Source organism: Dipodomys spectabilis, unplaced genomic scaffold (assembly GCF_019054845.1).
Source record: "Dipodomys spectabilis isolate Male_0828 unplaced genomic scaffold, ASM1905484v1 ptg000156l, whole genome shotgun sequence".
NCBI classification, from domain to species: Eukaryota; Metazoa; Chordata; class Mammalia; order Rodentia; family Heteromyidae; genus Dipodomys; species Dipodomys spectabilis.
This window is the reverse complement of record NW_024870833.1, coordinates 4,437,168-4,464,945: the sequence shown is the minus strand read 5'-3', so window position 1 is coordinate 4,464,945 and position 27,778 is coordinate 4,437,168.

Below are 27,778 nucleotides of genomic sequence, written 5' to 3'. Positions count from 1 at the left end.
GTACAAAACAGTGAAACAGGAAGTTTCAGTTTTGCTTTTACAAACATGTAATTGGTTGTGTATAACAATATCCTAACTCATAAATAATAAATTACTTTTCTCTATAAATTTATATAATATGACATTGTGTCAATCCTGGAATATATCTTTTTCTCTATCACTCTCTTTCAAAGGTGTCAAAAACTATGAAGTATACGCTTTCCAAGACTCTGTAGAGAGAATGTGAATTTAATCCAATTAGATTTTTCTCAACATAGAAAACAGAATTTTTGGCTGATATGCTATTTTTAAGAATACACAGGATTTGTTACAATATAGAACTACTAATTCCATTGAGTGAAAATAAAACAGTTTATTTCTGTATCAGTAATTTCACAGTGTACCCTAAAAATTTCCAATGTAAGAATAATTTTCCAGTAGGTAAATTCAAATATTACATAAAAATATAAAAATGATCATTACAAATGGAACTATTCATTTATTTATGCACATAACTTGAAATTTATTGAACACAGAAGCAAATAAATGAAGTACTTTTCCCTTACATGACTTTTGGATAGCCTTCACTACCATGTGACTTTGGAAGTGCATGTCTGTATTTTCACCTATTTCTACATTTCAAATAATTTCCTCCATAAGAATTCTTTCTCCAAAATGTATTCTAAAATAAATGGGGTATAACATTTATGAAGTTGTCACATTCACCTTTAATTTTCCACCCTCTGGTTAACCATGTGCCTATGGAAATGCGTTATGCTTTTTTGCACATCTCTACCACCCCTAAGCTATTTCATTCTCTTTTGCTTACTCTAAAATCCTAAAGTTAAGCTTCAATTTCCATAAAACATTTCAACGGAAGCAAAAAAAATATGGAGAACATAGTAAAATACACAATAGAGGCTTTCATTATTAAGTTGAAGATTGACATTTTTGTGCAGTTTTATGAATTTGTTCACAGAAATTATAATTAAGACATATGTATCCATTCAAAAATCACTTTCAACCTTCAGTTATTGGAGATGAAAATCAAATATCTTATTTTTGACATATATAGCTTAGACATATTTCTACCTTTTCTGTTTGGAATTTTGTGCCCTACTTTTGAAATAAATGGAACTGATCTAAAATTTCAGAATTAGAAAATGTATGTGTATTTTTTGGAATCAGAAAGCCAGTATATTAGTAGGGGCCAGGGCTCTTGCCTGCAATCTTTGCTTCTTTGGAAACTAAAAAGAATGATCAGGGTTTAAGGAGGGTGGATGGAAAAGTTTGAGAGACTTTACCTGAAAAATAACCAGCAAAAATAGGGCAACAGACATGGCTCAACTAGTAAAACAGCAGCCTAGCCAAAACAAAACCCTGAATTTAAACTTCAATACAACAAAACAACCAGAACAAAAAACCCCAATGCTTGCTTGCTTGTCTTATAAATGAAAAAAATACGACTATTAATACATATAAAATAAGAGTTGAGAGAATATTTATGTAAATTTTCTAAATAATGCTTCCTTTCCAGGAATAAATATTTCAGAAACATTAGTCTATCCCTGAAGGATTCACCAGTGCCCTAATGAATTTTTAAACAATGTTCTAGTTTTCATTTTTTGGAATTGCAAAGCTTTATTGTTATCAACCTTATGATTTCATTTCAACTATGTTCACCTTTAAATTACCTAAGTCATTCCAGTATGATAGAGTATTATGCATGACTACAACAGGAAAAGGCAAAATTTTGATTGACTGAAAGTGAATGAGCTAGGCACCAGGAGCTTAAGCCTGTTATCCTAGCTGCTCAGTATTCTGAGTTCAGAAGATTGAAGTTTGAAGTCAGACAGGCAGAAAAGTCCAAAAGATTCTGTCTCCAATTATCCAGTCATATGCTGGATAGGAGACATGACACAAGTGGAAGAATGCCAGCTGTGAGCAAGAAAGCTTAGTTGATAACACATGACTCCTCAGTATAAGCCCTAGTACCAATACAGAAAAGCCAGAAGAATCAATGAATATAACAAGGCGTGGTAATCGCTAGTTCTGTTCACAAAATGTGTATCATTTTCCATTATGTGGCCCCTGAAATATCATCCTTCCCACTCTATGATCATATGACTTGCTTGGCAGTGACATGGAATGCTTAAGTGTAGGTACTTCAAATGCTTGTACAGTGGAGGATGTATTATTTTTCCCCTGTTAAAAGTGATACTGTAGCCGGGCGCTGGTGGCTCACGCCTGTAATCCTAGCTACTTAGGAGGCTGAGATTTGAGGATTGCGGTTCAAAGCCAGCCTAGGCAGGAAAGTCCGTGAGACTCTTAACTCCAATAAACCACCAGAAAACCGGAAGTGGTGCTGTGACTCAAGTGGTAGAGTGCTAGCCTTGAGCTGAACAGCTGAGGGATAGCGCCCAGGCCCAGAGTTCAAGCCCCATGACCGACAAAAACAAAAAGGTGATATTGTTAAGCATTGGCCCCTGTGTAGCTATGCCAATGCCCCCTACTATCTTACATTTGTCACATATCTATATTCAAGAAAAACTTGATTTTTTTCTAGAAGCAGGGATTATTATCTAACCCTGCCCATTCTTTTTTTAAAATAAGGTTTTATTGTGAAAATACCGTACAGAAGGGTTACAGTCACATAAGCAAGGTAATGAGTACATTTCTTATCAAGAATTGTTGCTTCCTCCTTTGTTTTTACCATCTTTTCCCTCCCATCTCCACAACTACACTCCCATCCCTTCCCCTTCCCGCCTAAATTGTAAGGTTCATTTTTCCACATAGTGTCTTGTACATCTCATTGTTACAATGAGCTTTATGGCACCCATTTCCCCCCCAAAGAGTGTATAGTGAAATCACTATTACTGTGTGCAAAAGAACATGGGAAATCTTTGAATTTAAGAACATATAAGATAGAAAATGCACGTGATTATCCAAACAAAATGGTAATAGGTATGTTTAAGGAATTGTTTGACTATAAAAAGGCTTATTACAACTCAAACTGAGCTTCATAGAAGGGTAAATAAAAAATCTATCATCTTAGAAATTTATGATACACATAAACACATCACATTTTCTCAAAGTAAATATCAGAATCTCATAATAATGACAGAATTTTTAAATTTCTTTCAACTAAACAAATTGGGCTGGTACATACAAAAAATAGCAACATAGACTCATAGGGCATTTAATCCACAAAGATAGGCAGGACAAAAACTCCAGGAAAAAAATAGAGGATGAGACTTTTGTTTAGCAAAAGATGATTATTGGGTAGAAAAAATGAAATGGTAAGAAGCTGGATATTTTTTGAGAACATAACTTAAGTCAGACTATTTATATTAAAAATTGCTCCCCATTTTCCAGTTTTATAAAAGCAGAAAATTGTCTGATAAAATTATGTAAGGAGAACATATTCTCAAATCCCAAATTAAGTGTGGTAAAGGAGACTAAGTAAAAGATGATGATGAGGGTCTCATAGAGTCAGAACCAATGACTAGAAAGGACAACATTCTAGAATACAAAATTGGTACTACCAAAGGAAAATTATCTACCTAACCAATCCTTTGAAGGGTCTTCCAGAAAGGCCATAGACCTCCACCATAGGAATTTGATGTTCTATTTACTTTCATAATAAATATGTTAAAAAGCTAAATTTGACTAACTTACTTCAAGCTTAGCCATAGACCATAACATTTTAAAAGTGAGCTATATCCTCCACATTATTCTTTTAGAACACTAACTTTCTGTTTGAAAGTAAGAATTGACCATAAACTAATTCTTCTTAGTTTTGGATATATAATAGTTTTTTTTAAACCACTGATGGAATAATCTCTGGACAGCAAAACACAGTATGAGCCACATTATTTTTCTTTGCTATGTTTGGAAATGAAAATAAAAGTTGGAAGGTCTTTCCTGACTTTATTCTCCATATAAGTCCAGGGAAAACAAAAACAAAACTTTGTCTTTTTTATTTGATAGATGAATATTAAAATTACTGATATTTGCTGTACTTTTGCCTTAATAAAAATTCTCTTTAAAATATAAACATCTTATTCACAGGTAGAGGTTTTCTGTTAATGGAAATCAGTGTGACAATTTGTATGGTTGGTGTATTTTGAGCTATGTTTTTGTTGAAGATACAAAGAGAAGAATTCACAGTAAGAATAACAACTTGTAAATAGAAAAGAATAAAGATTGCTAAGAAAAGGAGAGAAATATTGGACAGCATAAAGAAATAAGGATTTGGTTTATGTTGTTTCAGATTGTTATTCCACCTGTTAATAATAGTTTAAGAAGAAAATCACAAAAATATCAATGAGAAAAATGTGTTGGTAAATAATTTACATATCATTTAATTTAAGGTATATATAAAAGGCTTAAAATTAAAACTATGTTAAATATTTAGTGAAAGACTTGGGAAATTTTAGACAATTTGCCTGAAAACAATGCAGCAAAAGGAATTTAGAAACTAAACTAGGTTTTATTGTTAAATATTATTTGAGCCATTCCAAACTACTTCTATCTTTCCAGAGTCTTTGTAAGTCATTCATAATCCAGTAAAGAAGAGAGATTTACAGATTGATTATACCATAACTCGTAAAAATGCTGATGAAAGAACATGAGAGAAGATTTCAAAGAATAGCATACATTAGTTTCAGAGTATGTGTGCATGCATTTCTACACATGCATCTAGAATGATTTTACAGAGCAGGAAAGTTTTATGTGCATGTTAAAGAGTGTATAGCAATTTATGAGATAGTGATGTGCATAAGAAAAGTAGAAATGTATTTCAGCCCATACAAAAAATGCTGAGGTATGAATGAAGGAGCATATTTAGCACCTGGTGAAAATTTCTATGCTATTATTCTGTCTATTATTCTTAAAAGAATATTTTCCCAGTATTAATTCACCATATAATCATTTCCTCAAATGAAACAGTACTTGGAAACCCCATTTGCAAACTAATTATGTCAGATAATCTCAGAAACAGATGTTCTGTTTGATTCTGGTCTACAGAGACCCACCTACCCCTACAATCCCCTCAGGTTATCTCTGATGAGATTCAGAAGAAAAAAAAACTTAGCGATAACTACATATGGTTTGAAATTCATTATTCTGGGTCATCTAGCCTGATAGTATATGTATTCAAATTTCCCTTTGGTTTACATATTTGTCACTCATAAGATACCAAAATATTTGTAATCATCTGCACAATACAGTCTAGTTTCATTGTTACAACCGTTTATAGCTTAACTGGCTATTATCAGTAAGAATGGCTTAAATTATGCTGTTATAACAAAGAAATCCCAAGCCTCAGTGGCTTAACACTGTATTTCTTTCTCACACTGACTGAGGAACTGAACTCAGGGTTCTGCTCATTTTAAATACTTTGGAAGCTCACACTGATAAAAGCACGTTCTCGGACAGAGAGAAGAGGGTATTGCAAATCACTTGTTGCCTCTTAACGGCCACAGAAGGGACATATTTCATGTATATTTAATATTTATTTGGCTAAATACATCTATGCCAAACAAAAGAAATGTAAAGCAAATACACTCCTCACATATGTATGAGTAGGTGCAAATAATTTAGCATAATGCATTTGATGGCTTCTACACTATTCGTATCGATTTTTCCTGAGTATGAACCTTATCATCAATTACAATGATATTTATTTTATTTCTAAAATGTTTTGCATGGGTGCAATGAAGAAATCAATGATTGTCTTGTAAAAGAAGAAATTTAGAAGTTGATATGACACTTAAACTGGCAACTTAGCCTTGGCTATGACTTTAAAATCATTAAGATTGAACTATGGCAGAGAGTAACTTGTCAAATCCAACAAAACAAGTCAAGAAAATGGATCCAGTTCATATAAGGGGAAGTAAAGTAAGAAATAAAATGTAAAGTTAGAAGCAATCATTGTAAGAAGAGGTTGCACCTTTCCCTAAGTCTATAGACTGGAAAATGTCTGCCATACCTAAGACTACTCAGATACTAGTGAGATCAAGTGAAGGTAAGTTCATTGTAAAACTATCTTTTAAACTTTCTTCATCCTACCCATCCCATGAAGTACTTACTTTCTAGTCTATCCTATTTAACACATAGATATTGAATGCTATATATGCATCTAAGTCCAACTGATTTATCTATATTTCTATAACAGTGCTTAAGGACAATAATTTCAATATTTACTTGAAAATTGAAGCTAGAAAAGTTTTTTTTCTGAGAGAATTCACATTATATTCATGTATTTAATTCTGACTATCTTTTCACATGCACATCATTAGCTAATAACGTTGGTCTTAAGTGCATGCAGAAAATTACATGATATATATATATATATATATATATATATATATATATATAAAACAAATGCATATGTTAAAGTTTAAACAGATTCCTTTAAAAAAAACACAGGATGTTGGTGTTGCTGTCTTACCCAGAAGCCAATACAAAGGCTCTATACAGATTGAAGTCTCAATTTTAAGTTGAGGTCTATATCTCTCACCTATAGTGTTCCACATTTTATCATGCTGTGCTACTTGCTTTAGGCTATCAGAAAGGTTAATTGTGGTAATTTATCAGTGTCTCTCTGCTTGCAGTTGCTTTCATTTCAATCCTTAAAATCTCTCTCCTTGTATACAGAATTAATCAACTGTACTACTAGGTCAATCGGTGTTGCTCCTATTCTTCCTAATTACTATTACAATTGTCTGTATGACACTAGAAATGCCAATGACACTTGGACCCATATATCTCACTTCAGTTACAACTCTCATTTGTTCTTGTTTTTTATCATTGAGATTTCACTTTCTATTGCTGAAGGAGTATTTCATGACCCCTCTTATTTTGGGTTGAAAAGTTGGTAATTTTCCAAAAGAAATTATTCTTCCTCTATCAACATTCAATTGAATGAATGCTTACAGATTATCAATTTTATCAGATAATGTTGGGGATTTAGAAATGGATTGAATGTGGTACCTGCCTAGATGGTCTAGTATATCCTAGAGGTCATACGCAAAGCTCTTGGAAAGCCACAAAGATCTCCCAAAAATACACCACAAAATGCAGTCTCTACAAAAGTGAGATTTCTATTTTCTGAGCCTTGAAATGACAGGAGTTATGGCAGCATAAAAGGGATTTCCCTTATTAGAAACCAATTTTTCTCCAAAGCAAATACTTAAAATATTTCTTACATGTAAGTGGGCCCAAGTAGATACCTAAACTGGAAGTGTAGTATTCTTAAGAAAAACTACAACATTTCAATAAAGCTTTTAGCTAAAAAAAGAAGCAGGTTAGATGTAAATGCTCAAACATTTTAGAATACTCTATAAGCTCAAAAAAACCTATCTGCAGATTGAATAAAACCCTAAGACCATTTTTCTAATTTGGGGAGGGGAAGGGAAATGATAAAATGCTGAAACATAGATACAGGTTGACCCATTGTAACTTTACAGCTTCCAGGTTGGCGGGGAGGAGTTGTGGTAGGGAGGGAAGGAATGGTAGGGGAGGTAACAATGCTGGATAGGAAATGTACTCATTACCTTACTCATGTAACTGTAACCCCGCTGTACAATATTTTTACAATAAAAATATATTTAAAAAACAGATTAAAAAATGAGTGCCAGAAATGTTAAAACAGATCTTGTTTAGGAATAGGTCTTGGTGAATGGAGGGAGGGTAAATGGAGAATTAGAGAAGGTCAATATGCAAATCCTCCTTTGGCCTCAGTTTGTGAATGCTTAGAATCATATGTAATTTATCATGTCCCAGTATGTATGTGTGTGTATATGTGTATAGATAGATAGACCTATTTATATGTATATGTATAGGTATACATATATAAATCATTCAGTGTGTTTGCTTGTAGATTTATAGGCACATTCTAGTTAACACAAATGAGAGAAACCATGCAGCCTCTGCACAGGAGTGATTGATAAAGACTCAGTAGCTATGTGCATAAGGTCATATAAAATACTATTTTATGAAATGAACTTGAAGAAAAGGAAACAAGAGAAATTTTTAGTTGCCATTGTTGCTGTTTCTGATTTCATTTTCCTTTTGTTTGTTAGTCTGTTTGTATTTGGGAGGGTAAGGGGGGAACAGATAAGATGGAACGAGGGTAAACAAATACAAGAGCGGTATTCACTAGACACTACATGGAAAATGATCTGTGTGACTTGTGGGTGGGAATGGCAAGGAAAAATTGAGAGAGAGCAAGGGTAAGGGAGACATGGTTCAAAGATTGTACTTATTATTCATTACCTCATTCATGTAGCTGTAATCCTTCTGTATATCAACTCTAAAATAACAATAAATAAAGAGAAGGTAAATATATTTAAAATATTTAATACACATGTGTGAAATTGGAATAATACAGCCTGTAGAAATTGATACAGGAAGAGGGAAGTTGGGGACAAGGGAAAGTCCGAAAGTTTGACTCTGTTAAAGTTGTATTTTAAGTACTTATCAACATATCAACATAAAACCCCTTTGTACAACTAATTGATACTAATAAAATGTGGATTAAAAAAGATAAAAAGATAATTTTAGACAAGGGCCTCATATCTAAAATATACTTAGAACTCCAAAAATTAAATCCCCCCAAAACAAATCCTCAAAGAAATAACTGCCCATTAATAAGTGGTCTAAAGACTTAAAGAGAGACTTCTCTGAAGAGGAAATAAGAATGGCCAATAGACACATGAAGAAATGCTCAACTTCTCTAGCCATAAAAGGAATGCAAATAAAAACAATATTGAGATACCACCTCACCCCAGTTAGAATGGCAAAAATCAAGAACTCTAATAACAACAGATGCTAGAGGGGATGGGGCCAAAAGGGAGCCCTACTGCATTGTTGGTGAGAATGTAAACTTCTTCATTGACTTTGGAAAGTAGTATGGAGGTTCCTCAAAAGACTCCATATAGAGCTCCCCTCTGACCCAGCAATCCCACTTCTGGACATTTACCCAAATGGTCACAAACAAGGCCAAACTAAAGCTACCACCACAACTATATTGTATCAGTAAGTCATTGGCTACCTGCTGAAAGAATAAATATAACCAATTTTATAACCACCTGGTGTATTTAGGTTTTATGCCTCCATTTAGACAAAAAAACATCATGTAAAGGATATTTTAAGTGAATACTGACATCAGAGTTGTGTGAATGTTTCAGTAAAGGCAATCTTGACAAAACAGAAAACAACTTACATTCTTTATTCAAAGAGATTACAAACTGGTCAAGAAGACAACAGACAGCCAACTATATCAAAAGACTTGCGGAAACTTATTACACAATATTTTTAGGCAACAATGAAAAAGTAGAAAGTAAAGAAGTAGAGAACCATTGACAAACATCATGAAGGATATAAAAGTAATTCTGATTTATAGAATGTGAGTAAGATAATTTTAGATACAGTAAGTCATTCAAAAGACTCTAAATGCCCTAAGGAATAAGTGAATATTCAGGGCCTATCCATAATTAGAATGAAGGATAGTTTTTGAAAAGTTGTCCTCATCTATGGCCATACCACCCTGAACGCGCCCAATATCGTCTGAAAAGTGGTCCTAACTGAAAAGAGGCACTTTAAAAAATTATACTCCTCTGGACTCCCTCTTCAAAGTGATGAGAATGCATTAAGAATTTAAGCCAAGAAATAGGGGGAAAAATAGTTTAAATAGGGATACAGGTGGACCCACTGCAACAATGCGATGTACAAGTCATTATGTCGAAAAACGAACTTTATGACTTTGGTGGGGGGAGGTTGAGGGGAGCACTGGTGGGAGTGAGGAGGGAGATGGGAAGGGATGGGAAGGGGAAACAAAGGAGGAGGCCACAATGCTTGATAAGAAATGTACTCATTATCTTGCCCATGTAATTGTAACCCCTCTATATGGTATTTTCACAATAAAAAAAAGAATATGCCCTAGGCTCCCAGTGTCCAGGCTGCTCGGAGCTGCCGCGACCACTGGCTCCATAGCAGAGCACTGCTGTTGCCGGCCTGGTGAAGCCTGGGAGCCCGAGCCAAAGCGGCCAGGCACTTAGCTGTGACTCAGAGCGCCCTAGCACCGCTGGGGGAAGAATAAACGAGTAAAACTGCAAAAAAAAAAATAATAATCATTATCGCCAGGCACCAGTGGCTTACACCTATAATCCTAGCTACTCAGGAGGCTGAGATATGAGGATCACGATTCAAAGCCAGCAAGGGCAGAAAAGTCCATGAGACTCTTGTCTATAACAAAACCATTAGAAAACCAGAAGTGGTGTTATAGCTCAAGTGGTAGAGCACTAGCCTTGAGCTGAAGAGCTGAGGGACAGCACCCAAGCCCAGAGTTCAAGCCCCATGACCACCACCAACAACAAAAAGAATAGTCATTATACAAATAGGAGAAAAAAATATATGATAAATGTGCACTTACATCAAAAGAGACTCAAGCTAGAAGCAAGTTTATACAAAGCCATAGGCAAGTTTGCTGTATAGAAGAACATCTTTGCTTTTATATGGGAAGGAAGTTCTGAGAGTGAATAGTTAAATATTTTTACTATAGATTCAGCAAAAGCTTGTATTATGTTGTGTAATTTATATGAATTAGTATATATGAGAAATAGCCATTTATTTTTATCTACTTTCAATCTTGAAATCAATCTTTACAAATAAACTAAAACTTTTTCTTTAATTTGCCAAGTGAAAGAATACACCAATTCCAGTGCACAACACATATGCAGTGATTACTCTTTTTAGTTTGTGAAAGAAAAATTGTTGACCAGAAACAGGATAATGGTGGTTTACATGTTGATATTTAGTAAACTACTGTTCTGAAAATAATTCAAAAAATGGCTTATAGTAATAGTTTTACCAAGCTGTATCTAGGAATGATAAATTTAAAGAAGGAAATGTAAGAGGAAATTTATTATGAAATATAGATTTTGCCAGAGTGAAACATATTTGGCTTGATAATTGTTATCATTAAAACTAATGCCAGCCGGGTGCTGGTGGCTCACACCCATAATGGCTACTCAGGAGGCTAAGATCTGAGGATCATGGTTCAAAGCCAGTTGGTGAGAAAAGTCTGTGAGAAACTTATCTCTAACCAATAATCTACTCAAAAAAGCTGGAAGTGGCACTATGGCTTGATTACAGCGAGGCTCAGAGACAGAGCCCAGGCCCTGAGTGCAAGTTCCAGGTCCTGCAAAAAAATAAATAAATAAAAAAATAAAAACTAATGACTTCTATATCCAAGCCACAGACTTAAGGACAACTGCGGAGAATGAGAGAAAGAGCCTTTAATCCTAGTTAATCAGGAGGCTGAGAGCTTAAGATCAGGTTTTAAAGCAATTTCAGGCAGAAAAGTCCCTTTGAGATTCTTATCTCCATTTAGCCACTCAAAAACCACAAGTGGTGGCACTGTGGCTCAAAGTTGTGGAACACTAGCCCTGAGCAAAAATCGCTCAGGGTTAGTGCCTAGGTCCTGAGTTCAAGCCCCATGACCGACCCCCCCCCCCCCCCAAAAAAAAATAGAGCGGAAAAGAGAAAATGTTACCGAGATCAATAAATCAAAGGCTGAGATTACTGAGCTAATTAATACACCTTATTAAAATACAATTTTGGCTGGGGGGAAGGGTTGGGAAGGGGGGGAGATGGGAAGGGATGGGAAGGGGAAACAAAGGAGGAGGCAACAATGCTTGATAAGAAATGTACTCATTACCTTGCCCATGTAATTGTAACCCCTCTGTATGGTATTTTCACAATTTTTAAAAAATAAATAAAAAATAAAATACAATAGACATATTGAATAATTTAGACAGCTTCTCTCACTGACTTGTAATGGCTACTAAAGACAGCCACTCAAATTATCTCTTCAGAGCCATAGCACACATTTCCTCTAGGGTGTAGAAATGTTACAGACACATCCAAGTTCTTCACCAAGGTAGCCAAAGAAAGTTTCTGCTTTCAAGGTTGTAATTTCTCGCAGAGGACCACCAATACTCTAGATTGAAGACCCATCCCATCTCTAGAACTTCCAACAGTACTGACTGATACAGCTCAATTTCTCATCCCCAATGTTGATATATTTTATCCTTCACAAATCTTAGAATCTTAAACATCTATTTTCAGGAATGAGGATCTTATTACATGGTAAGTAGGGTCTTGATAACCTCTTGGTGATTGAGGTATAATTATGAAAACTTTCACTAGAGAAGAAGTTGAATGAAAAACTTACAAAAAAAAAAGAATGCAATGTTTCCGTATCTAAGAGTTTCAAGGGAAATAATCGTTACAAGGACTTTAGAATTAGATGCTTATCCCCTGGGACCACTGATGCATTAGAGTAACATTCATTCCTTAAACTACAATTCTCATATTTTAGATTTTTTAAATAGGAAATCAAAATAAAACCATATGTATCCCCATATTCTGAAAATACTTAGTCTCTTAACCCCTAAGAGAAAAATTGCTGATCCTTGCATTAGAATAATAAAAGAAAGAACAAAAGTGATCCATTACCAATCAATATAAAAGCAAATATTTCCCTCTGGCGAAAACCAGAGACTCCCTTACTGAATATCTCCTGTATCTTTAGCCCTAAGATGGCTACATAAATTTTATCAAAATATGCCTACATATTAAATGGTTATATAATAGAGTATGTAGCCATTTCATATCTATGCTTACTTTTTTGTCCCTGATGATTGGTCTAATAACTGGAAATGAGCAACAACCTTCCTGGGGACATAGAAGAAAGCATGCATTAGCCCTGTGCTAATAAAAATAATGTCAAGGGGTTGGTAGAAATTAATGTCACCATTTAGCATTTCAAAGACATAGTAATATAGTTGTCTAGCCCTTTCAAAACAGAGATGCATCCTAGGTAATGACATTAAAGGTATCTCAAACTTTACTAGACAATAAGTCTTGCTGAACCACTAGTGTCGGATATATACCTCATATAAAGCCAAGATGGACATAGCTTCATGTATTTGATATGTACTTTGATCTCATAAATGTGTTGTTTTCTTATTTGTATAAAAATTGAAACAGTTTTTTTAACCTTGCTTAGACAAATGCTCATTGGCAGTTTTGTTTCAAGGTGATGTTAATTACCCCACTTTATTTCAAAATATAGTCTAAGGGGACCTAGTACATGTCTATCCCTCCAGAAAATTATATTGGTTCTCTCCATCCTTGATGCTATTTTAACTGCAATTTAAAATGAAAGATAAAGAATCTTCAGGTATATTTGAAGCTTTATTAAGATACTTGTAAGTGGTAGGAGACAGACTCAACAAAGACTTAGGATTTGCCAATGGTCTAAGGCAGGATGCAACATCCTCACCAACAGAGAAAGCCAACTATTGTATCTAATTCTTCCAATTAAAGGAAGGTAGAACTCTTTGGGTTACGAAGACAGAATATTTTACACATTGGAATGCTCTTCTGATTCTTTTATGTAGTGACAAGGAAGGCTGTCAGATTTCAGTAGGCAAAAAGGGCTCTTTTATGCCAGTAATCATGCCACTTGAGTTGCATGACTCAGTAAAGTCAATTGTGGTAGTAGTATCTGTTTTAGAAAAAGATGTATGAATTCAATGGCAGAACCTAATAGGAAGATCATAATATAGACTGCTTTGATTTGTGGTCATGGATGAGAAGTAGCACCTGACACTTAGATATCGAATAGTTTGCCATGTAAAGATGCACAAAGTCATAAGCTCAAGTGGGGGCATTATCATTCCCTCCTAAGATGTAAGCAGTACATCAAGAATAAGTAAAAAGCCAGATTATATAGCACAAGAAAGGTACACATGTATATGGCCTACAATGCACACACACACACACATACACACACACATTCACACACAAAATTCTATGAACAGCTGATTGAGAATGAACAACTCAAGCCTAGTTCACAGAACAGTAACTCTGCTTGGGATGAGTGTTGAAAATAGACTGTGGCTATATAGCATCTTCACATAGCTATAGGTGAAAGTTTCTAGTAATAGCTGGATGCTGAGGCTCACATCTATAAGTCTAGCTATTCAAAGTCAGAGAGTTGAGTTTATAGACACCTGAGCAGAAAAATCCATCAGACTTCATCTTCAATATAAACCTTAATAATATGGGTAGGAAGTATGGCTCAAGTGGTATAGCACATACCAAGCATGTGTGAAGCCCTGAGTTCAAACCCAAGTTTGAACAGAAAAAGTACATATGAGGCTGGGAAGGTGGCTCAGTGGTAGAGCGCTTGCCTTGCATGCATGAGGCCCTGGATTTGATTCCTTAGCACCACATAAGCAAAAAAGAAAAAAGCTGGAAGTGACGCTGTGGCTCAAGTGGTAGAGCGCTAGCCTTGAGCTGAAGAGCTGAGGGACAGCGCCCAGGCCCAGAGTTCAGGCCCCACGACCGGACCCCTCTCCCCAAAAAAAGAAAAAGTACATGCGTGTGATCTACATAGTGGGCTATGATTCAATTTGGATACTGTACTGATCATTCACTTTGAACAAAAAGAGAAGTAACTTGAGATGAAATATGTGGATGTATATCAATTGTGAATGACTTGGTTTATTCTACAGAGTCCTGAAAGCAAGACTAGAAATGGGCACAGAATTCTGATATGGAGGCATATAGACTGAAAAGGAAGTGAGCAAAATACATAAATGTCTTCATTTTGCATTTTGGTAACTAAAAGAAAGCATCTGCTATAATCCACTCATATGCCCATGGTCATGTTGAATGAGGAGACCAGCAAATGTTAGCCAGGTTCTTACAATGACCTTTACAAATATTTGCACAATGGGCTTATGAAAGTAGACATGTTGGATAAGATTAAGGCAATGCATGGATCTCATGCTTCAAAGTTTATCTATGTAGTTGCTTCCAAATAGTAAACCTTCCAGATTAAGAGATCAACATGGAACCCTCAATATAGTATTGTCTCTCAGCTGCAAAATCATGTTTTAATAAGTGCTCTGTACTACTAGATAGAATTCTTGTGAGCACTGCTGTTTTACTGTCAATATGATGTTAAGATTTCTCATTAGAGGTTACTGTAGTGACATTGCAGTGGGTGAGAGTTTTGACTTTGAGAAAAGTCAGCGCAAATCCCTCAGTGACCTTACAGCTTTGGTCCTTGTCTCATGACCACCTTCTCCTTAGCCTGTTCAACACAAGCATCACCTGTTCAAAATCATCCTGCACTACTGACACACCCTGCTCCCTTTGCACACCAACCAGGGACTTGTCTGATTGCTAGATCTTAGCTGTCCTACTTGACTAGTAACTCTGGTCCACCTCTGGCCCTTAGAAACAATTATATTTTTGCCTTCCAGCAAACTAGAACTCTGCTTTTCTGGATGAGGTCTTCAATCTCTGAGAAAGAGGTGGCTTTCAACTTTGACTCCATGTGGGTATTCTCAAACCGCCCTAAGTAATTATATAGAGTCCTCTTACATTTTATAATCTCTCTTTTGTCATAGTTTATTTACATTAAATTTTCCCAGCTTAAATTGGTTTCACAGGACCCTAGTAAAACAAAAAGAGTAAAAACAGCCCACAAAAGGTTATATATTGGTATCAACCTTTTGTGAAGTATAATGAGCAATATGAACACAAACTGCTTTTGTTTTCTATTAGTAATATTAAATAGGAGACTTTATAACCCTAATATCTGATTATTGATAAATGCGCTTTGTTATTATGCTACAAACATTTCTGATTCTGAAAAATGATATAGTTTCCTGTGGATTATTTCCAAATGATCATTCTCATTCACGCAGAAAAGTTGAAATTGCAAGCTGTGATATGATAAACCACCCCCTTCTCTATCATAAAATTTTACTTAGTGGAAGAATCCTGACTAAAGTGCCATAAGAACATGATATAGAACTGAAGACTAGAAGTACAAAATCACCCAAGCAAGTTTATAAAGCTCAGAAATCTTAGGCAGTTGATATTTATCACACAGTGGAACACTAATATAACCAGGAAAATAACATCAGTTCCAGATGCAGCTGTGGGACAGGTCATCTGTGCTTTTCATCTGCTAAGTACATCAAGAAAGTGCATGGTAAATTGGTGAGAAAACAAGCAGAGAGAATTTAAACACAAACATTAATTTAACTGGACCTATAAAAATACTTACATGTTATACTACATGTTATCTATATAGCTGATTATATCTATATATCTATATAGATAAACAGTAGTCTCACTACTATGTTTGGACTCAAAAATTACCATATTATATATACAGATAATATGTGATATGTATGTATATATGCATATATGTATATATAATCTATGTGCCTATTATCTAGATATTATCTACATAGCTTATATAATTGTGTAGAGTATATCTAAATATACTAATATATAAATTTTACATATGTATAGATAGCACATACATTTAAATATCATGTTATTTTTCACTCAGTATATGGTTTCAAAAGATTTTTAAGTCTTCAAATGAGTACTGAATAAAAATGCTACTAAATTTCTTGACCTACAATGAATTCTGCTAGCATAGCTTCTGACAGAGAGTTTAGCAACAAGATGTTTATTATGGAAAAGGGAAAACTTGAACTATGTTGCTGGAAGCTCTGGGTAATGACTTTTATATTGTCTCATGCTGTGCTGTGGTTGCTTGGCCTTTGTACTCCTGATTTGCTCAGTGAGAGACCTGAGCTGTTCTTAGAAGGATGTGACCTCATATGACAGCTAAGGCTCAGGCTGACAGCTAGAGGGTGACTGCTGACGCTGTCTATATTTGACCAGCACATCTTTCCCTGAAGGTGAATTTTGATGTTTCATTTATATATGTATCAGTGTCCACATCTTATGCCACATAGATCTACTTGTCTGTGTACATTTGGGGAATAGCTCCATGAAAATTTCAATGGACCGCTCTTTCCAAGGGAAAATTTGGAATAAAGAGAATAGTGGGACAAACTGTAGACTCACTACTGTGTTTGAACTCAAAATTGCAATTGCTATCCATCTCTCTCCTCCCTACTAGACTCAATAATTCCACCAGCAACCACCTATTTTGGGCTTACTGACCTAATTGTTGTCATGTCCAAGAGTGTACTCCGTAGGTCCTTAGGTGCCTGGTCATGCTTATCTTTAATATAAATAAAATAACAAAAAGAAGACAAGAACCTGGCCAAAAGAGAATTCTATTACACTGTTGGTGGGAATGTAAACTGGCTCAACCACTCTGTTAAGCAATATAATGGTTCCACAAAAGACTAAGCATAGAGTTACCCTATAACCCAGCACTCCCACTCCTGGGCATTTATGCAATTGAATACAAACAATGCCAAATGAAAACTACCAGCACATCATGTTCATTGTTGTACTGTTTACCATAGCCAAGATATGGAATCAACCCAAATGCCCCTTGGTGAAAAAATGGATCAAGAAAATGTGGTATATATACACAATGGAATTCTGCATACCCATCAGAAAGAATGATATTGTACTATTTATATGGAAATGGAAAGACTTGGGAAAAATTATGTTAAGTGAAATAAGCCAGACTCCAACATAGTGTGCATGGTTTCTCTCATTTGTAGTAACTAGAATGTACCTATAAATCTACATGTAAACACACTTGATGGTAAATGATAAAGTACACTGGGATATAATAAATTATGAAGGTCAGGAGTGATTCAGACAGAGTGAGATCAATGGAATATATTCTTAGGAGAGGAACACAAAGGCAAAATAGCTATGTGCATCTGAGCATATAAACTAATATTTACAGAAAAAAGCCTCTTGTTTCCATTTCTCCCCCTTTTGTCTTGTTTGTTCATTTATCTCTCTTTTGGAGGGTAAAGAAGAGGCACAGAAATGGTGGGACAAAGGGTCAACAAATTGGGGGCTGAGAAGGTGGCTTAATGGTAAAGTGCTTGCCTGGAATGCATGAGGCCCTGGCTTCCATTCCTCAGCACCACATAAGCAGAAAAAGAATAAGTGGCACTGTGGCTCAAGTGATAGAGCTCTCAGCTTGAGCTGAATCGCTGAGGAACAGTGCCTGGGCCAAGCGTTCAACCCCGACAATGGACAAAAAAAGAAAAGGTTAACAAATGCAGCAGTCATACTCACTAGAAACTATGTGGAAAAATGAACTATAGAACTTGTGGGTGTGGATGGGAAGGGGTGACATTGTTCAAAAAGGAATGTACTCTTTATCTGCCTCATAGAACTGTATCCCTGCAGTACATCACCTTTACAATAACAATAAAAATGCATTAAAAAGAAGACAATAATTCTCAACGTCTTTAAAACACATTCTTAAATTGCCACTTCCCTCTCATACTAAGATAGACATGCACAGACTTTTTGCTATTAAACTACTCAATTTTAACAACTTCACATTAAATAGTGACTCTGAAATGGCATAGATATTCTTTTTTTTGGTGAAAATACTGTACAGAGGGGTTACAGTTACATGGGCAAGATAGTGAGTACATTTCTTATCAAGCATTGTAGCCTCCTCCTTTGTTTACCCTTCCCATCCCTTCCCAGCCTCCCCCCACCCCCCCACCCAATCCTCCCCACCCCCCCACCAAAGTTGTAAAGTTCATTTTCAACTTGTACTTCTCATGGTTGCAAGAGGTCCACCTGTATCCTTATTTAAACGACTTGTTTTTCCCCTTCCCCTCCACAAATTATACCGACATCAAATACAGTGAAAGCAGTGGTTATACTGTGGGGGAGGGACATACAAAGCAACAAAGAAATAATCTTATAAATGCTTTAGAAACAAATGCATGAAAGAAAAAAAACATTTCAATACGTATCTTAGGGTTCATTTCCTAACACCACCTTATCTGACCTTTTCTGCTTGACTCATATATATACTAGATATTGCAAATAAGGGAAACCATGGGACCTATGTTTCTTTGGGCTTGGCTTACTTCACTTAATATAATTTTTTCCAAGTCTTTCCATTTCCTCACAAATGGGGCAATGTCATTCTTTCTGATGGAGGCATAGAATTCCATTGTGTATATATACCACATTTTCTTGATCTATTCATCTACTGAGGGGCATCTGGGTGGCTTCCATATCTTAGCTATGGTAAATAATGCTGCAATAAACATAGTTGTGCTGGTTGGTAGCTTTAGTGTGGTCTTGTTTGTAGGCATTTGGGTAAATGCCCAAAAGTGGGATTGCTGGGTCATAGGGGAGCTTAATAGAAAGCCCACAGATTGGGAGAAAATCTTCACTAGCCATACAACGGACAAGGGTCTCATATCTAAAATATACTTGGAACTCAAAAAATTAAATCCCCCAACAACAAATCCTCAAAGAAACAACTTCCCAATAAATAAGTGGGCGAAAGACTTAAAGAGAAACTTCTCTGAAGAAGAAAGAAGGATGGCCAATAGACACATGAAGAAATGTTCAACCTCCTTAGCCATAAAAGAAATGCAAATCAAAACAACATTGAGATACCACCTACCCCAGTTAGAATGGCAAAAATCAAGAACTCTAATAACAACAGATGCTGGAGGGGATGTGGACAGAAGGGAATCTTACTTCATTTTTGGTGGGAGTGTAAACTTGTTCAACCACTTTGGAAAGTAGTATGGAAGCATAGATATTCTTAAGCTCAAGTTTTCTGTGCTATACTGTGAAACTCAGTTTAACACATGGGTTTCAGTTGTAGCTTTACATCATTCCTGTCAAGTGCAGACTTGGTTAATGTGATATTATTGAACACATAGAAATTCTTATTCAGGATTATCCATTCATGAAATCTTGAGGGATCATTACTAACTTATCAGTATATTCCAACTTTAATGAAGTAATTTCTAAAGTTGCTTGGATATTTTAGAGTGCCAAAATATAAACCAGGGCTTTTATAGCTTGTTACATTATTAGTTGTCAACTTTTATAATGTATATCACATCAAATTCAATACTTGTAATATCATATTATATTTATAGTTTCATTCACAATAGACAGCGATAGTAGATAATGTTGATGTGACTCTAACGGAAAAATAAATGTGGGGGGCTGGGAAGGTAGCTCAGTGGTAGAGTGCTTGCCTTGCATGCATGAGGCCCTGGGTTTGATTCCTCAGCACCACATAAGCAAAAAGCAAAAAGCCGGAAGTGGCGCTGTGGCTCAAGTGGTAGAGCGCTAGCCTTGAGCTGAAGAACTGAGGGTCAGTGCCCAGGCCCTGAGTTCAGGCCCTACAACAGACCAAAAAAAAAATGTGGGCCTGTATAATAATAAAGTTTGGTATCTGGCCAAATATATAGAGATATTGAGTAGTTTAAACATTGCTAGGCCAAATTAACACGTAATCAATACATATTAATTTGGTTAGAAAACACTTGTATAATGTATCAATTAAAATGGTATTAATTACTTATTGGTATAATATTATTTTGATAAATAGCATAAGTAAAATATTAAGACAAAAAATTATTGTTGTAACTAGTTTCTTCCGGAATTTTGTTTCAAATTTAATGCATTTGGTACCATATTCCAGTACTTCATGCTTTTTTTTATTCTACAATATTTTTAGTTCTATGGATAAAATATATTTTGTTTCTACATTCATTGGATGGATGAGGCATCTGTGATGGATGTTTAGTTTGATTCCAGATTGGGATATTGGGGCTGGGAAGGTGGCTCAGTGGTAGAGCGCTTGCCTTGTATGCATGAGGCCCTGGGTTCGATTCCCCAGCACCACATAAGCAAAAAGAAAAAAAATCCAGAAGTGGTGCTGTGACTCAAATGGTAGAGTGCTAGCCTTGAACTGAAGAGCTGAGGGACAGTGCCCAGGCCCAGAGTTCAGGCCCCACGACCGGACCCCCTCCAGATTGGGATATTATGAATAATGTTGCTATGAATACTTCTATTAAGCTTGACATAGAAATACATTTTCAGGGGCTGGGAAGGTGGCTCAGTGGTAGAGTGCTTGCCTTGCGTGCATGAGGCCCTAGATTCGATTCCTCAGCACCCCACAAGCAAAAAGAAAAAAGCCGGAAGTGGCGCTGTGACTCAAGTGGTAGAGCGCTAGCCTTGAGCTGAAGAGCTGAGGGACAGCACCCAGGACCAGAGTTCAGGCCCCATGACCGGACACCAAAAAAAAAAAAGAAAGAAAGAAAAAAAGAAATACATTTTCATTTTTTAGATATTTTCTTAGGAATGGAATTTAACATCACAATGAAACTCCATGACTAACATTTTAAGGTACTATTTTCCAAAATGACTACACTGTTTTACATTTCCCCACTATCAACATGAATATTTCAGTTTATTCATATCCCAATAAGTACTTGTTATTGTCTGCCTTTTCAAGTTATAATAATCTTACTGAATGTAAAATTCCATATTAATATGGTTTACTTTTGTATGTCCTCATGACTTAAGGTGTTACATTTTTCTTGTGGCCAGTTACACTTTTGTCTAAAACTTGTAAGTATCACATATCTAGCACACTATACCTTATAATTGTATCCTTCTAACTCACTCCTAAAGTTTTAAGAATTTAATAACCACCTTGTTTTTAAAACTCCCCAGCCTCACGTTGGAGTTTGAGGCATGATATATTTATTAGGAATCAATATCCCTTAAAGGAAGTGGAAGGAGGATCAGGAAGAAAAAAAAGTCAGACTGAGATGCAGGCCTGGCAGTCATATGCAATGTGGTGGGGCCCACCAATTGCTGATTAAAAATTTGATGATCATTGTGTCTTATTTTGGGAAAAAATGATCTTGTCTTTATATTCTCCCCTAACACAGTCACCATAAGTAAGCTGGCCCAAGGGTGGGGGTGAATATTACATAAGACTATTCTGTGCACTTGAGGTAAAGCTAAGGACCTGACAGCTGGAATCTGACTGCTAATTTCTCTCTGAAAAGTCAGACAAAAATCTTTCCTTCCATATAATATTATTTAACACCAGCATGTTTACCACCTATAATTCCATACAACTTACAGACCGTTGGATGTACTTGTATTCTAATACATACTTTGTAATCATGGTGAAAATATTCCAAATGTTTAATAATTAAATGAATATGAAGAATAGATAAATATAACATGTGAGGGTTTATTTTCTGTTATTTGCCAGCTTTCATATACTTATTTTTGTGCCCATTTATCATGCTGTAGAAATAAGAGGACAACCTGGTTTTTCATGATGGAACACATAAAATTGTATAGCCTGAAAGGTTTATCTGGCCTTGAATGATGAAAAGAAAAGAAAAAAATATTCTCTATCGATTTATCTGGCCTGTTAGTTTTTATTGCTAACACTTTTTGGAAACCTACATTTGCTTCAAATAGTTTTCTCTTTGAAAATCCTTGTCTATAAGAGTCACTTAATTTCATGCCAAAGCAATTTATTGCAAATGAAAGGTAAAATTTCACCCAGAGTTCATTAGCCTTGAGGGGGAAACCATAGATATATATTTCATATTTTCTTAGCTTTTTCTGGAATTTGACCTTTGGATACTTGAATAGTGTTCTATTTTTATGTTGCAAATACCCTGATCTTTCATGTCTTGGACATTTCTTCTTTGGTGTGGAATTAACAGAAATGAAATCTAATAAAATACACATTTTGAAGAACCTAAATCAGTTGAATAATTTTGCTCCAGGAAAAGAAATTTCCTTAGTGAAAGGCAAATTGCATTGGAATTCCTACTTGATGTGGCAGATACACTGTCCATTTAAATTTAATAGGAAGCAGTTGTCAAATATGCTTATGTAGAGGTCAATAACAAAAACAAATTCTTTTAATACACATTCATATATTGCTTCCTAGCTTTGTCACACAGTATTTTATTTTCTTCCCAGTAAGCAGACATTGCATTTGCTTTGCTTTAATGGCTTCAGTATTTAATAACATATATGCATTTATACAAACACACACACATTTGTTTACCTAAAGAGGTCCAATTGACAGTCTCTTAGTCTATTTACACTTGTATGTGATTCCTACATTTTGCTTCAATATTTGTGTATATAGTCTAATAATGTGAATTCCCCTGAGTTAAATTAAGAAGAATGTACTTGAATGAATTTTCAGTAATAAAAATCGGTAAGTAGCCAGGCTCCAGTCCTCATGCCTGTAATCCAACTACTCAGGAGGCTGAGTATCAAGGTTCAAAGCCAGCCCAGGCAGGAAAGGTCCTGAGACTCTTATTTCCAAATAAACCCCTAAAAATTGGAAGTGGCGCTGTGGCTCAAGCAGTACAGTGCTTGCTTTGAGCTGAGGAGCTCAGGGACAGCGCACAAGCCCAGAGTTCAAGCCCCACTGCCGACCCCCCCTCCTCCCCCCCCCCCCCCCCACCCCCGCAAAAAGGATAAGTAGCCTAGTGCCCGTAGCTCTCGTCTGTAATCCTAGCTACTCAGGAAGCTAAGGTATGAGGATTATGGTTTAAAGCCAGCCCAAAAAGGAAAGTCTGAAAATTTTTCATCTCCAATTAACCACCAGAAGAAGTGATGATGTGGCTCAAAGTGGTAGAGCACTAGCTTTGAGCAAAAAAAGCTCAAGGACAGAACACAGGCCCTGAGTTCAAGTCTCACGGTTGACAAAAAATAAATGGATATGTGTGTATAACAAGTAAATCTTTCTCTTTCACTCTCACTCTACCTCTTATTTATCTATCTGCTTTCTTTTGTGCACTCAGGCGCGCACATGCGCGCGTGCGTGCGCGCACACACACACACACACACACACCTACTGTATGGAAGAAAAAGAGAAGAGGAGAGAGAGATCCAGAGGACAACTGTCTGAATTTTAAAAAGTCCATGCAGAATTCATCAGAGAAAATAAAGGAGAGACTAGAAATGAATTACTGGGTCTATCTTAGATACCAAATTAACAGTATTATATCATACTCTAAAAGGCTGGTGCAAAGCTGTCAATATCAATATGGTAAAAATCCCTTCTGAAGTAACACAGTTGTGTTCTTTCTGTGTTTAGCTTACTTTAGTTAGCATGATATCCTTCAGATGCATCCATGTTCTATATATCTGTTTATATATACATATAAAATGTGAGATACATATTGTGATACATGTATCATATTTCTATTACCCGTTAATCCATCAAAGGACTCTTCTGTTGACTCCAAATGTTGGTAATTTTAGGTAACACTGCTATGAATATAAGACTGAAAACAAGTATTCACGTTAAAAAAATTTGTTAGTCATGGGTCTTTTACTCAGAGTCTGGACACTGTCACTGAGCTCTTTTGCCAAAGGCTAGTGCTCTAACACTTTGAGCCACAGTACTACTTCTGGTTTTCTGGTAGTTAATTGGAGATAAGAATCTCACTGATTTTCCTGCCCCAGCTGGCTTTGAACTCTGATTCTCAGATCTCAGCCTCTTGAATAGCTAGGATTACAGGCATAGGGTACCAGTGCCCAGTTCAAGATAATAATTTTTTACATCTATATTTATTTTTTAATACAGTAAAGATACTGTACAGAGGGGTTACAGTTACATGAGCAAGATGATGAGTCTATTTTCTATCGAGCATTGTTATACCCTCCTTTATTTTTCCCCTACCATTCTTTTTCTCCCCATCTCCCCAACTCCTCCCTCCCCTCTCCCACTTTCCCTACAAAGTTGTAAAATTCATTTTCAACATACTGTCTTGTATATCTCATTGTTACAATGGGTTATCCTATATCCATATTTCAGCACTTTGCTATTTTCCTTCCCCTCCCCAAATTAGAAAAATGTATATACAAGATGCAAGACATGGGAATCAAATACAGTGACAACAGGGTTTATACCATGGGGGAAGAACATACAAAAAAACAATAAAAAATCACATAGTACATTATAAGTACATTAAAAAGAACAGCAACAAAGATAAACCCTTTTGTGTCCCTATCATGGGGGTCTTGTTATATATCTAAAGGAAAAAAATACTAACTTGACTAGGATAAGCAGAAGAGGTCAAAAGTCAACTTAATAACTTTTTTCCCTTTATATATATATATATATATATAAAATGAATTGTGGTTGCTAGATCATATGGTGGTTCTATTTTTAATTTCTTTAGAAATCTCTATATTGCTACCTTTTCATTCCTTCTTTTGCTTTACTGAAGCATTTTGTTTGATATAGCATCATGTGTTGCTTATGATTTTGACATTTGTGTTTTTAGCATGTTATCCAACTAGTCATTGACAATATCAATGTCAAGAAATGTTCCTTGTGTTTTCAACTAGTTTTATGATTTCACGTTTTATGTTTATGTCTTTAATCTTTTTGTGTTGATTGTGGTGTGTGTGTGTGTGTGTGTGTGTGTGTGTGTGTGTGTGTGTGTGTGTAGTGTAGTGTAAGAATCCTAAGATCTTTAATTTCCCATCAGCCATGGTATATTATCTTTTAAATACATTGTTGGAATCAGTTTACAGATTATTTTTCCTAGTACTGAGCGTTTGAACTCATCACACTTCCTGGAAAGACACTGTACTAATTCAGTCATATCTGTAGCCATTTCTCACAGTATTTATGAAATAGAATATTGCCTTCTGCCCAGGTAGACACTTGGTTTTTCTTTCTTTCTTTTTTAATTCCCACCAAAACTCTGATGACAGACATGGGCCATCATGTCAAACTCCTTTCACTGAAATGAAGTTTGGTTTGGGCTGGCCAATCCTCTCAACCTGACCATTGCATGTAGCTAGTATAAGAGTCACATGCCACAACATACAGCTAGGAGAAGAGATCTCATAGGTATACCTATGCAGACCTGAAACCACAATTCCCCCATTGTCAACCTGGAGCTCAGAAGTGTGCTAGCATTTTGTTGAGGAATTTTGCTTCAACTTTGATAGAGTATATATCTCCAGAAATTGTACACTGACTACTTAAAGAGTTTCTGGCATATAAATTTCCTTAGTACTTCCCTTGTTCTTTCTTTATTTGAAGTGCATATTTTTTGTGCTCATCCTGGGGTTTGAACTTATAGCCTGGAAGCTGTCCCTGAGCTTTAAAAAGTTAGTGCTCTACCCCTTGGAATGACAGCTATACTTGTTTTTTTTGGTAGTTAATTGTAAGTGTCTCACAAACTTTCCTGCCCAGGATGCCTTCAAATTAAAATCCTCAGATCTAAGCCTCTTGAATACAGGAATACAGGCATAAGCCACCAGTGCCAGGTTATTTAAAGTATACATTTTAATGTTTCATTTTCATTTCGAATTATATTTGAGTCTTCATTTTTAATTATTCTAGCTGTTGTTTGCTACCACACTGGGTTATTAAGTTTATTTTCAGCTTCAAGAAACCAATTGTTAATCTTGTTCATTCTTTCTACTAGTTTTTAATCATTTCCTATTTGATTTATTTATTTGTACTCTTTATGGTTTTCTTCCTTCTACTAGCTTTGGGTTTAGGTTGATATTTTTCTAGTTCCTTGAGATGTAAAGCTAGGTTGTTTATTAAATATCTTTGACTTTTAAAAGTCAGCAATTGATTACTAAAATTTTTCTTTTAGTATACTTGATGAAAATCAAAGGTTTCTATTTTCATTTGTCTCAAGATACTTTTTTTGAAATTCCTTGTTGATTTTTTTCTTTAACCCAATGTTTGTTCAATTTATTGTTTAGTTTCCATGTATTTTAAATTTTCTGATTTTTTTACTCTTCTTGATTTCAAGTCTCATTTTATTGTAGTTAGAAAACAAAGTTGAAATAGTTCTGACTATGACCCATGTGGTCTATACTGAAGAATGTTCTGTATGCTTTTGAGAAGAGTGTCTATGCTTCTGCTGTTATATAGAAAGTTTTGGATAGGTCTGTTGGGTATATTTTATAGATAGAGTTGTTCTAGTCAGCTGTTTATTGATTTTCTGTCTAGCTATTCTGTTCATTATTGTAAAACAGGTATTGATATGCCATCCTATTATTGAATTGTTGTCAATTTCTGTCATCGATCTGTCAATATTTGCTTTAGAAATTTGTTTGTAATTTTAGCTTCCTGTTACTTCTTGATTCTCTTTACCTTTATAGCATAAAATTTTTGTCTCTTTAGCCTTCACATCTATTTGGTCTAATATAAGGGTGGTGACTCCTTCATATATCTACCAGTATCCACGTATAACCTAGAAAACCATTGAAGCAGGTTTTTGTCTTAAGCAGGAACAATTAACTCTCTAAAGAAATTTTGCTGACGTTTTTAAAACATAGAAACAATTTCCCATAAAACTCTTTCCTTCAAATAAAGCTTCAAAACTGAGTAGGCCTGTTTCAACTCTTCTCCTAGAAATATTTTTAAAACTATAACTAAGCTTTAAAACATGACATGAATAAAAGTCAAGCCTCAAAATAAATAATAAAACTATGTGATTTAAATTGGTAAGTAATTACTTCTGAATACTGACACTACAAATCTAGTTTTCCCTGTAGAGTGTACTATAATTTAATCTGAAACTAAGTCATAACTAGAAGCTGGATTTTCTATGTCTTAGTGACATTTTTATTCAATTAGGAAGTATGTGAAACAAGGACCAGATACATGAACTATTTGGAGCTCAGTTTCTAATTCTGCTCTGTCTTCCATCATCTCTCCCCAAGCATTTGAAACTTATATATAAATATATATATATGTACTCACACATACACACACACATACATACATACATATATACAGTACACACATACAGAATGAAGCTATTTATAACCTGTCATATCAGAAGCAATTTTCTGCCTCCAAATAAAAACAATTCATTATCCATATATTAAAATATGTTTTATATATAAGCATGTTTCCCATATACATATGCAAGTATAT